At 43.1% G+C, this 13,505-nt stretch overlaps 1 pseudogene; it reads left to right on the plus strand.

Moving 5' to 3' along the window:
- The first annotated feature begins 2,935 nt into the window (after positions 1–2,935).
- LOC131473035 (uncharacterized protein K02A2.6-like) lies at positions 2,936–4,949 on the plus strand (annotated as a pseudogene).
- The last annotated feature ends 8,556 nt before the right edge of the window (positions 4,950–13,505 follow it).

A 13,505-nucleotide genomic window follows, 5' to 3' on the forward strand; every position in this document is an offset into this window, starting at 1 on the left:
ACCAGTATCACAAAACTTGAAACAAATTTACAAATACAGAAACAAATTAACAAAACTTGAAACAAATTTACATTTTCCAAAACAAATTTACAGACTGCAAAACACTTTTACAAATCCTGAAACAAATTTACAAAAGCCACAGTTCTTACGGAAAGGGAATGTCCCAATTGCTGCGAGTGACCCGGAAATTATACTGTGAGCACTCAGTTGCGGACTTACATGTGTCGTAAGAATGGATACTTATGACCAAGTGAGGTTTTGTCATGGATGTATTATTTAAGAACTGGATACAGCACCGCCCCTTTGGCGTCGTTCATTCCTATGGAGTTGCTCACACAGCGCATATGTCAAAAAAGTTGTGCAGATTCATGATCATATTATTGAGCTCGCCAGACCATGTGACCAACACGCAATGCATTCTGGAGGTAACGGAAAAATGCCAGTAGTAGCCTATAGAACTGTGCATAGGCATGAATAGATCTTTATATTCTATATGTTTAATTCAGATTGCTGGAGTTTCACAAAGGCTATAAAAGGCCCAGAAAAAAAATCCTCGAGTGACGTCACAGCTGTGTACGAGCACAGCAAAGCGCGGTAATGTGGCATCTCGGGAACGGCGCTACCTAGGCCCAAGCTCCTCCCTCAGCACCTCTCCAGAACCCTGTCTGACGTCTCACTCATTCTCCTTCTTCCAGCTTCCCTCTGACTCAGATATCTCAGACCTCATCCTACAGTCCAAGCCCTCCACCTGTCAGCTAGATCCTCTCCCCACAGTTCTGGTGAAAGCCTGCCTACCCTCTCTCCTCCCCCTCATCTCTGCCATCATCCACTCCTCACTCTCCACTGGAACTGTTCCTACACTCTTCAAAACTGCTGCCATCACTCCAATATTGAAAAAACCTGGTGCTGATCCTAATAATTACAATAATCTTCGTCCCATCTCCAATCTACCTTTCCTCTCCAAAATCCTCGAAAAAACTGTTGCTTCCCAAATTCATTCCCACCTAACCCTTAACAACCTGTACGAACAATTCCAATCTGGTTTCCGCACCCTCCATAGCACTGAATCTGCACTAATCAAAATCACAAACGACCTCCTCCTGGCAGCCGACTCTGGTTTACTCACTATCCTCATCCTCCTCGATCTGAGTGCGGCCTTCGACACCATCTCTCACACTATCCTCCTCAACAGATTAATCTCCATTGGTATTTCACACACACCCCTTGACTGGTTTAAATCCTACCTCTCTGGCCGCACTCAGTTCATCCAACTCCAACCCTTCAGTTCCCACCCGTCCCCCGTCACCACTGGTGTGCCCCAGGGCTCTGTCCTGGGGCCCCTTCTCTTCATTATCTACCTCCTTCCTCTTGGCAATATCTTCCATAAATATAACATCCATTTCCATTGCTATGCGGATGACACCCAGCTCTACCTCTCCAGCAAACCAAATTCCACTCTCCCACCTTCCTCCCTCACTGACTGCTTCACCGAGCTCAAATCTTGGTTCTCCTCCAACTTCCTTAAACTCAACAGTGATAAAACCGAATTCCTTTTAATTGGTACCAAATCAACCCTCTCAAAAACGGACAGTTTTTCCCTCACTATTGACCACTCCTCTGTCTCCCCCTCCCCCCAGGTTAAGAGTCTGGGTGTCATCCTCGACAGCACATTATCATTCCAATCCCATATCAATAACATCACCCGGTCTGCATACTTCCACCTACGCAATATAAATCGCCTCCGCCCCTCCCTTTCTCCCCACTCCACTGCCATTCTTGTACACAGCCTTGTCACCTCCCGCATCGACTACTGCAACTCCCTTCTCTTTGGTCTACCTCACAAATACCTCCATAAACTCCAACTGGTTAAGAACTCTGCAGCTCGGATCATCACCAGAACCCCCTCCATCCACCACATCACCCCTGTTCTGCAGCAACTCCACTGGCTCCCGGTCAAACTCCGCATCGACTTCAAAATCCTCCTGTTTACGTTCAAGGCCATCCACAACCTTTCCTCTCCTTATCTGTCCGAACTCCTCCACATTGCCACCCCTTCCCGTTCCCTCAGATCTGCCTTCTCTGTCCACCTCTCTGTCCCTCCCGCCCGCCTCGTCACCATGGGGAGCAGGGCTTTCAGCTGCTCTGCCCCCCAACTCTGGAACGCACTCCCACCAGACCTCAGGAACTTGGACTCTCTCACACTCTTCAAAACAAGACTAAAAACTCACCTATTCCGAACTGCCTACCCCACTTAACTATCTACATTGTCGTTTCTTATTCTTACTTTTATATATATATTTATTTATTTTTTCTCTTAGTGTTTTTATTTATTTATGTATTGTACGGTGTCCTCGAGTGCCCAGAGAGGCGCCTCCAAATAAAATGTATTATTATTATTATTATTATGACATTGTGAACACGAGGCAGATGACGGTGTGGACTGTGGAGCTGAGACACGTGTGATGCACTGAGACCTGTGCTCACTTCACCACTGATTCCCGGGGAGGCTGTTTGTCTTATCGTCACTATCAGTTCATCAAGTTATCAAGTTAGTGCTAAATTGGATGAACACATGAATTAGAGTTGAAGTAAAATGTTGATTGAAAGAATCTGGAGTTATAAAACTACTTTTAACATGTTGTTAATGTTCCTAATAATATGATCATAAGTCTGCAGGTTTTCTGGCCTGACTTTATTTTAATAAGTTAGCTTTATTTTTAAACCACCTATACAAAAATTTGAACCTCGAAATTTAAACCAAAATAAAAAGCATAGCAATGAGACCAAAAATCATATTCATGGTTAATATTCAATGGAATAGTTTTTCAATCATCATGAAAGAACTTAATGTTGTCATTATTTTCTTGGACAATAATATATAAAATCCCTGAGTTCTGTGACAGTTATTAGCATACAGTATGTTGTGAAGTAACTTATGAGGTGTCGCCACACTCCACACCAGAAGCGGCCACGGGGGCACTGGGTAATATGGGGACGACCCCGAGTTTTTCTATGGAGGGGGCGGAAGGTAGTTGTGGGACACAAAGTGGACTGGACAGGGTTGCATCTACTGTCAGTCAAGGTGAAAGCAGTGCAGAATGCTCCCCCACCTACATCGGTGACTGAGCTTAAAGCTTATTTGGGACTGTTGAACTTTTATAATAAGTTTCTGCCTAATGTGTCGACTGTACTGGCACCTATGCATAAGTTGCTCCGAAAAGATGAACCATGGACAGTATGCTGGTGCATTAAAACGAAAAGAAAGAACTGATACTCTCCTGTGATGCTTCCCCATATGGAGTTGGAGCAGTGCTAGCTCACTGTATGGCAGATGGTGATGAGAAGCCTATAGGTTTTGCTTCACGCACACTCACTGCTGCCGAAAATAACTATTCCCAGGTGGACAAAGAGGGATTAGCTGTTATTTTTGGAGTGCAGTATTTTCACAAGTATCTGTATGGCAGAAAGTTTGTAATTTGTACAGATCATAAGCCATTGATAGGTTTATTAAATGAGATGAAGGCTGTTCCACAGATGGCGTCTCAAAGAATAATGAGATGGGTGGTGCTGTTGAGAGCGTATGAGTATGTCATACTTTACAGGTAAGGTAAAGACCATGGTAATGCTGATGCTCTCAGTCGACTCCCTCTGCCGGAAAAACCCAAGGATACAGAACCAGAGGAACAGGTGTTGATGCTGGACCAAGAACAGAGTCCTCTGAGACATCAGAACAGCTACGGCAATGGACATCTAAGGATCTTTACTTTCACAAGTCTGTGAGTATGTCCTCAGAGGATGGCCTGAAAATCTGGACAGTAACTATATTCCTTACAAACAAAGACAACATGAGCTGAGTGTGCAGGACGGCTGTGTGCTGTGGGGATCTTGCATCGTGATCCCGGGGAAGGGACAAGCTCCTTTGATGGAACAGTTACATCAATCACACCCAGGAATGAGCCGCATGAAAGGCCTGGCCAGAGGCTACATGTGGTGGCCAAACATGGACATGGACATAGAGAAAAAGGTAAAGGCATGCACGACATGTCAGGAAAACAGAAAGGCACCTGCCTGTGCACCACTCCATCCGTGGGAGTGGCCTGAAAAGCCATGTAGAAGGCTGCACATAGACTATGCGGGTCCTTTCATGGGAAAACTGTTCTTAGTGATTGTGGATGCTCATTCAAAATGGTTAGAGGTCTACCCAGTGACTTCATCCCTTTCAGCAACCACAATAAACTGTCTTAGAAACTGTTTTAGCGCACATGGAATCCCAGAGATGATTGTCTCAGACAATGCACAGTGTTTTGTCAGTGAAACCAGAGAGTTCATGACAAGGAATGGAATAACACATGTGACATCAGCACCGTATCACCCACCGTATCAACGGTTTAGCTGAACGAGCGGTGCAAACTTTCAAAGAGCTCATGAAAAGGTGTAGTGGTGATACAGTAGAGATAAAGTGAAACGGGGCACTGTTTAGCTATTGTATCACTCCACAGTGAACAACAGGCCTGTCTCCTGCTGAGATGCTGATGGGAAGAAAATTGAGATGTACTCTTGATCTCATACACCCAGATCTTATAAAGAAGGTGGAGGCAAAACAAATAAGTCAGAAAACATATCATGACAAACATGCTAGAGAACACAACTTTGTGGCAGGAGAGCCCATCTATACCAAGAACTATGGATATGGACTGAAATGGATACCAGGACTGATTCATGAGACTACAGGACCTGTTTCCTACACAGTGCTGCTAGGAGATGGAAAGCTGGTCAGACGACACGTGGATCAGCTGTTCAGCAGACAGGAGTCAGAGCTGTCAGTTCTGAGTCCAGATCCGGTGCCAGAGGAGGAGTGTATGGCACCCACAGCTATGTCAAAAACAATAGGACAGGATACAGGTTCTATGCAAGAATGGGACAGAGTCTTGCCGACAACAGAGCATTGATCATTTTATCCTGTAATTACTTCATTACACTGTTCAGCTTACTGTATTCACTATTGTTGGTTTTGACATTAATTTACAAATCCATGGTTTAAAACCCGAAGCAAACGTGCAATCGGTATTCATGAAATCCGCTTGCGCACGTCAGTAGCGTACTCCCATCATGCCTTTCGCTTTTCATGGACACGCCGAACAAGTCGAGAACGGGGACCTCTCATTCACATAGCGGAGAGGCATTATGGGTACAAGTAACACCACTGCGCATGCTTTATGGGCCGCACAACCCGGAAATAAACCAGGAGGTCAGTAACCTTTTTGGCGTATGCGCTGGGTGAGCAACTCCATAGGAATGAATGGAGCCAATTGGACGGTGCTCTATCCAGTTCTTATAATACATCCATGGCAGGGACACACAGACACACACTTCGGTTTTAGTCCTGTTGCAGTTAGCTGTTAGCCGGCATTAGCTCATGCTACACAGGAGAACAGACATGCACACATGTATAATTAATTAACGTTAAATATACTTATCTCTGTCATCAAAATATTCATCATGGATAGTTGTGACTGCTCCTTCCTTCAGATTGAGTTTGGTCCTTATGAAGTGTCTAGTGTTGGTTCTTACAGCAGCAACAGAACGAGCAGTTGACGCAGCTCCAGATCAGGAGGAGCTGCTGTTCAGAGGAGTGGTCTGTGGCGCTACACACACAAAAGCAACGTTACGTGTAATTTCCAGTCAATGGCTGCTTTAAGGTCAAGACAGTGACATGCCACTGACTGACACTGACAGAGAGAAGTTAAAATATTTACATATGTAATTTAATCCGTTGACAAGCTGTTTTCAGATGTGCACTGGATATGTTCCTGAACTTGTCGGGAGGGTAAGAACACAAATGTCCACAAAAGACACTTTTGACACTTTCCAGATTTTTTCCTGCCAGCTCCATAGTGATAATGATCTTGTTAGCACATGTGACAAGACAGCAGGAAAAGCTGCGCTATTCAGATTGTGAAGATGTTAGTCTGGCTGTTGTAGTTTTTCCACTGAACAAAAAGTCTTCCAGGCACAAGCACCATTCTAACTGCTGTTCTGAAATCATAATGTGGTGTCCAGAATTAACCTGCTTTCACTGCCAGAGTTTAACGTTAACAAAACTCTTTTTTTTTCTTTCTTTTTTTTAAACAAAAAAAACAATCACAATCACATACAGGCTCTCTGCTTTTTTTTCTGACAGCCCGTAAAATCCAAATCATATTTTTCGTCTCGGGGCTCTCCCTGACCACCCAGATTCTTTCTCAACTCCTCCCAAAAAACCATAGAACAGTCCTCTCTTTTTAGCTTCCACCACTTTGCCCTTTGTTCTGCCTTTGTCCTCTTCGTCTTCCTTGTCACCAGATTCATCCTGCAAACCACCATCCTATGCTAACTTGCTACACTCTCACCCACCACTACTTTGCAGTCCCTGATCTCCTTCAGATTACATCGTCTATACAAGATGTAGTCTACCTGTGTGCTCAGGGCTGGGGTACCCCTGAGCAAGGTACCCAACCCCCGCTACTCAGTGTGGCAGCCCACTGCTCCTAATTCTAGGATGGGTCAAATGCAGAGAAATAATTTCCCTAAGGGGATTAATTTAAAAGATTTAGACACAAAAAAATGTTAAAAACATACCATGTGCTTTTTTAGGTTCATGGATGTAGTGAAAGAGGACATGAAGTTAGTTGGTGTGAGAGAGGGGGATACAGAGGTTGATTCGCTGTGGCGACCCCTGAAGGGAGCAACCGAAAGGCAAAAGACGAATAAGTGCATTATTGTACCTTTTTATTTGTAATGTCTAAAATTTCTCATGGCTGTGCCTCAGCTGACATGAGTAGACCCTGGACAATTTGTCAGTCCATCGCAGGACCACACAAACAACCATTCACTCTAACATTCACACCTATGGTCCCTGTATTGCATGTTTTTGGACTCGGGTAGGAGGGGTGGGCGGATCGATCCAAATATCGATAGTATCGATACCAAGGTGAGTATTGGTATTGGATCGATACTAGCGTGATGAGATCAATATTTTTGTTGTAGTTTCTCTTCTATAAGTTCAGCAAATCACTCAGATTTCTTCACAGAGTTTGTGTGAGCGCAGCATCTCTCTCAGTCCTCATGCGCAGCGCTCCTCTCCACCTCTCAGTCCGCTCACTCAGGTCCACTAGGCCCCTCCCCTCCTCTCCCCCTCCCCCGCTGCCTGCCAGTCAGAGCAGAGACAGACCGGTGAGATGGCGGAGAGGAAGAGGAGTGCTGTGTGGAGCTATTTTACAGTGTCAGACAGAGAAACTGCTCGCTGTGACATATGCAGTAAGGCTATACGATCCTGTGGTAACACTACAAACCTGTACAAGCACTTAAAAGCTGTACACCCAAACACAAATGCTGAGCTGCAAAGCAAACGGAGGGAGGAGGAGGGAGCTTTAAATTTACATTTCTCAGTTTTGTGTTCATGTTTGCAACTTTTATTTTCTTGTTTGGCTTAAATTGTTGTCCTGTGTTTTATTATTATCATAATCATAATCAATTAATTAAAGGCAAAAGTACAAAATCATTCAATGATCAGGCATTTTCAAGTTAAAAGTATTGGTATCGGAATTACTGGCCCTGCAATTACTTGGTATCGGATCGATGCCAAAGTTTGCAATATAGCCCACCCCTAGTAGGAAGCCACCCGGGAAAACCCGGACAAATCCCTTTTTTAACATGTTCGTAACACACTTCAAACAATCAATTAGTTTTTTGTTCGGAAAACTTTGCAAGAAACATGAAAAATGTTCTCCCATGTAAAGCGTCCATGGTTCTAAAACAACTAAGAATGCTGGTGTACAGTCAGTGACGTGCGGTCAAGGGAGGCCGGGGAGGCTCATCATGACAAGTAAAATACTTACAATGATAAAAGAAAATCAATTTGTCCACTTGACTGTTAAATAAATTAGCTTTCTGTATGATTTCAACATTTCTATATTTGCTAAATTTACGCATTTCCTGTTCAAATGCGCAGGAGAACGGCACACTGACTGAAGCACACAGTTGGTACATGCCCATTGCTGCCTCTCTTCATTTCACCAATATACATGATCATAGAAGTACTACACATGTTGACGTTCCACAGTCTGTCTAATATACAGTATTTATATGAGTTCCTCTTCTGGGTCTCTGTGAGCATGTGCACACACACACACACACACACACACACACACACACACACACACACACACATGTTGGACATTCATGACTTGAGGGGACATTGCATTGACTTACATTAATTTCCTGGAGACTTACTCTAACCTTAACCTTTTACATTGTGGGGACTTGATCTTTGTCCCCACAAGGAAGACAAGCCCCCATAATGTGACTGTGTAAACAGTTTTAGGTCCCCACAACATTAGTAATACCCGCACACCCCTACACACACACACATACTGAGACAGAGAGAGGGGTGGCCTGCTTACTCTGGCTCTGCTCTCTGTTGAAGGAATAATTGAATCATATGACTAAAATGGTGGTGCATTGAGGCGTCCAGAGTTGGCTGTGGTCTCTGCCCTGTCATTAGACTTGGCTGGTCAAGCATTAGCTGAGTCTAATGGAACAGAAATGATCAGCAATCATCAAATGCAGAGCAGTCAAAGCAAAAAAAACAACTTTTATGGATTTTGAAGAATGGAATCAGTAGATGATGATAATCAGTGTCTTTCCTGTCTTCTTAGAGTGGTCACTGTGACAGAGGCCATCGAGTGTCAGCACCGACCGGGAAACCAATAAAAACCTTTTTAATGCAAATCATTTTCTGCTGAATTTTTATGGGACTGAACATTTATTTGACCAGTTCTGTTCTAGTTACATGAGTTGTTTATTTTATATTTGGTTTGGAATGTCAGGACTGAAAAGATGTCACACCAGTTTAGTGTTTTGGCGAGATGGTGGGACTGTGAGAAAAGTCATTTAATTTTCCTTTTTGAGGATATGACAATAAAAATCTTGAATCTATGAAATGTGTAACAGAACTTGGGTTCTGTGTTATGTTAGGGCTGGGCAATATGGACCAAAACTGATAATGCGATATTTTTTGTTCGATATGCGATATTATAACGATATTTTGAACAAAACGGGTTAGCTTGCTAGCTCACCGGTTGGCCACTAAGCTAACAGCTGAAACAGCTGATAACTGAAACCCGGCGTCCGGAGTGTACAACAGAAACCCGGAGACAGGAGACCAGAGCCTCTGTGTCGGACACGGTAAACAACGAGCCACTGATGTGTTTCAAGTCCACTTGGAGGCGAAATCTGCAGCTAACAGTCGAGCGGCTAACTTTTATTTTGTATTAACGAGTAACGAAGATGGTTAAGAAACATGTATCCTGGGTGTGACACTTGATGACCATCTCTCCCTCACTGTCAACATTGCTGCAACAGCTCGATCTTGCAGATTCATCAGAAGGATATGGCCTCTTCTAACCCAGAAGGCGGCACAGGTTCTGGTCTAGGCTCTTGTCATCTCACGCTTGGACTACTGCAACTCCATCCTGGCTGGTCTCCCTGTGTGTTCCATACGACCTCTGCAACTCATCCAGAATGCAGCAGCTCGACTGGTCTTCAACTTACCAAAATTCTCCCACACTACACCGCTCCTCCGCTGCCTTCACTGGCTTGCTGTAGGTGCTCGCATCCGCTTCAAGACTCTAGTGCTTGCGTTCCATGCTACAAACGGATCCGGTCCAGCCTACATCCAGGACATGATCAGAACCTACACCCCAGCCCGCCCACTCCGCTCTGCATCGGCAAACCGGCTTGCTGCCCCCTCACTGAGAGGATCGCAGAGGCATTCACAGAACTCGAGACTGTTCACTGTCCTCGCTCCCAAATGGTGGAACGAGCTCCCCATCAACATCCGGACAGCGGAAAGCCTCCACATCTTCCGCCGCCGACTAAAAACACATTTCTTCCGACTCTACCTCGACTAAGACGACGACAAAAAAAACACTTGCTTATACATCCCACTTTATAGTTTGGCTTACTTGAAGCTCTTACTTACTTCTAGCTCTTGTTTGTACCCAAATGTTTAAATGCACTTATTGTAAGTCGCTTTGGATAAAAGCATCTGCTAAATGACATGTAAATGACATGTAATGTAATGTAATGAGTAAAATTACACATTTTATTTAGGAAAATAAGAGCGCCATTATTCTTTTTCTTAGCCACCAACTGCTCACGCTCCACCTGCACCATGTCCACCACGTTTTCGTTCAAATCTCTGTTGTGATGCGTAGCGTGGGTGGGAGAACACTACGTAGTACGTTCATGTTAGGGGCGTGATTGAGCAGCTGAACTAAGCTTGTAGGCTCAGAGAGAAGCAGTCAGCTTTATGAAATAGCGTTCGAAAGGCAACATAAAAATAATATATAAAATACCGGTAGGGCGATATTGTCTCAACTACATATCTCTTTCAAAAATGTACCGGTATAACTCTTACTACCGGTATATCACCCAACCCTACTTTCTATACATCATGTTCTCTCCATCTCTTCTGATGTAACTGCATATCATTGCACACAGAGGTGAGAAACATCTGCTGCACAGAAAGTACTAAAAAAGTATCTAATATTTTGCCGACTAGTAGTAACTAAAGTGTGTTGAGAAAAAAAATTAAGTGGTCATTTCAGTCTACTGATAGCTCCCTTTTGTCAACTCCTGGCTATAACTAGAGTTCTACTCACCATTTTACAGTAATAAGACCACACAAAAATTTACTGTGCTTTGTATAAGGTACAGTTAGCCTTGTATAAAATCAATTACGATACAGTGCATGAACTTTATTTAATAACAAAATACAATAAAACGTATTTAAAATCTCATGATAAAAAAGGGAAGTTTATTATTACATAAAAGGGTTAAAATATGTGTTAAAGAAGTATATAATATGCGCAGTTGAATAAATCAGACTATTTACAGTTAAAATAAATATATATGGGTATTTAAGTTCACTACTTTTACTTTTACTACTATTAATAAGCAGTGTACGTGTGTGAACCTAACCTGTTACCTGTCTTTCTATCAATCATTTCATTTCTGTGTTGTCATTGGTTGTTAGCAAACTCACAAGCCAATCAGGATAAATTTATTGTTCAAGGGGCGGGACTAGTGCCACAGAGCAGTGTGGTGCAGTGGTCATTGTCAGTGTTGCCAGATTGGCCGGTTTTCCGCCCAATTGGGCTTCTTTTGTTTACGTCAGGCGGGGAAAAAATACATTGGGCGGGTGAATAAAATTTGGGCTGCTTTTGTCCACATTTGGCGGGTTTTTTAATATTGTAAAAACAGCTCTCTCTCTCTCTCTCTCTCTCTCAAATAAATAAATAAATAAATAGTTTAAATAAATAAATAATTGAGGTAGTTGTGGGCTATTCAATCGGCATGGCAACGTACCGGTCCGTGACGTCAGTTCAGCACTGTAGCCGCGCTAAATATGAAGCGGGTGACCTAGCTAAGCAGCAGCATCATGCCGAAGTGGGGAAAATATAAGAAATGCTACAGGAACGAATGGGAGACTTATGGCATTTGCTCGTTTATTTTAAAACTTGTTTTTCGTGGTTGTGTGTTTGGAATCTCAATCAGCTGCTGTACGGCCAGGTCGTTCAGCACCACAGTTGTGGAAAGCAGCGAGGAGGAAAAGAGGGGGAGGGAGGGAGGGAGAGAGGGGAAAAAGAGAGGCTGGGAGATGCGCTCTGTGCATTTTTGTTTGTTTGTTTTGCAAGTAGTCCTCATACGGGTCATTTGTGATGTAAATAATTAAATATATTAGGCCTACACGGTTAAAAGTGCACCTTTTTACGTGCAGCTGTTATTATTACTAATCTGGGCCTGGCGCTAGGATGCCAGAGGTTCATCTTGCAATTTGTGTAGCCAATGGTTGATTTACTGCGCTCTTGTTGGTTGCATTAAACCTGTTAATCTATCATTTATGTGTGGCTATTTGATGCTATATGAAGCTCTGGATGTCTATGTGTTATGATTTTACGGGTTTACACGAGTGTCTGGCAACTTCGTGGTTTGGGCTGGTTTTTATTGGATTGGGCGGGTTCTACGATGTGATTGGGCTGGAAACTGTCAATCTGATCTGGCAACACTGGTCATTGTGACAGAGACGCAGACGTTTTTTTTCGACAGAGAGCTAAGGCAGAAGCATCGTGGTGTGGGGAGCATTTTTGGTTTATTTATGGAAATGGTCTAAAAATAAACTTCTGTGTGACCTGCAAGAGGTAAATATGATATGTATGCCAGTATTTTTGTGCTATATCTAACTGTTATTACATTACATGTCATTTAGCAGACGCTTTTATCCAAAGCGACTTACAATGGAATTGAGTACAATCAGCCAGGGGTGGAATCGAACTTGCGACCAGGATGTCTTTCGCACACTGGTTAGGGTCTTAACCACTGAGCCACTCCTCCCCCTGTTATAGTGTTAAGAGACTGGATGTGGAACGTGGTTAGCGACATGCTAGCTAGCGGTACCGTGGAGCTAATGCTAATTCAACAAGAGATGGCATGTAATATCAATTTGGATAATATTCTGTAATCAGACGGACGTTGGAGAAGAAGAGCGGTCGAGACGGGGTTCTAACGGACGGCCCTGCTGTTTTTTTCCCGTCTTCATTGCTGCTGTGTGTGTGCGTGAACTGTGACTGCCTTTGTCATCGCTATTGCCGTTCTCATCGCCCTTACCCTCGTGACACTACCATCATTTTCCAAGTAATCCCTACTTATCCATCCCGGGATTTGTGAGTACTAACAAACCATTGCACGTGTTTTTTATTTGTTTTATGGCTCAGTTCTGAGTGAAGTGGCCATTACAGTTTTTAGGCCCCACCGTACCCCAGCATCGATTATCAGGCTTGCAACGGGTTTCAATATTATTTCAATAGTATGTGTTATCACTGCAAAGGTGTGTGGGCCCACAGGTATTTTTTATAAGTGAATTTTGAATATTTTGGAGTATCAGAAAAGTGTGTGCCTTGCCTTGTAAGGTATCTAAACCAAAGGTTTTTTATTTATTTGTTTATTTTGTATTTTTTCCTTTTTTTTAAGGGTATAAAAAGACACTTTCAATTTTATTTTGAATTCTTTTTTATGCAATGTTTATGCTAGGGAAATTAATTCCTTTGAATTTAATTTATGCAAATAAATACCTTTGAGGATTATTGCATTTAAAGTACTGTTGTGGTGGTCCTTATTAAACAGAATACCATATTACAAGTACAGAGCAAATAATTGTATATTTCTACAAGGAGCTCAGGTCTCATAGTATTTACCGCTCTAGTTATATTAAACTACATGAGGTTACATGCGGATACTACCCCAGGTTTCCACGTCTCACCTCCTCTCGTATAATCAAGAACGAGCACTTTGTCACCCACCTGGAATGCTGTGGCTTTTGCATGTTTTTCTTGATGAGCACACTGTGCCTCTTGCACTGTTCCCACTCTTGATGCTACGTCCGGCTTCAATAAGTCAAGTCATGA

Source organism: Solea solea, chromosome 14 (genome assembly GCF_958295425.1).
Source record: "Solea solea chromosome 14, fSolSol10.1, whole genome shotgun sequence".
Lineage (NCBI taxonomy): Eukaryota > Metazoa > Chordata > Actinopteri > Pleuronectiformes > Soleidae > Solea > Solea solea.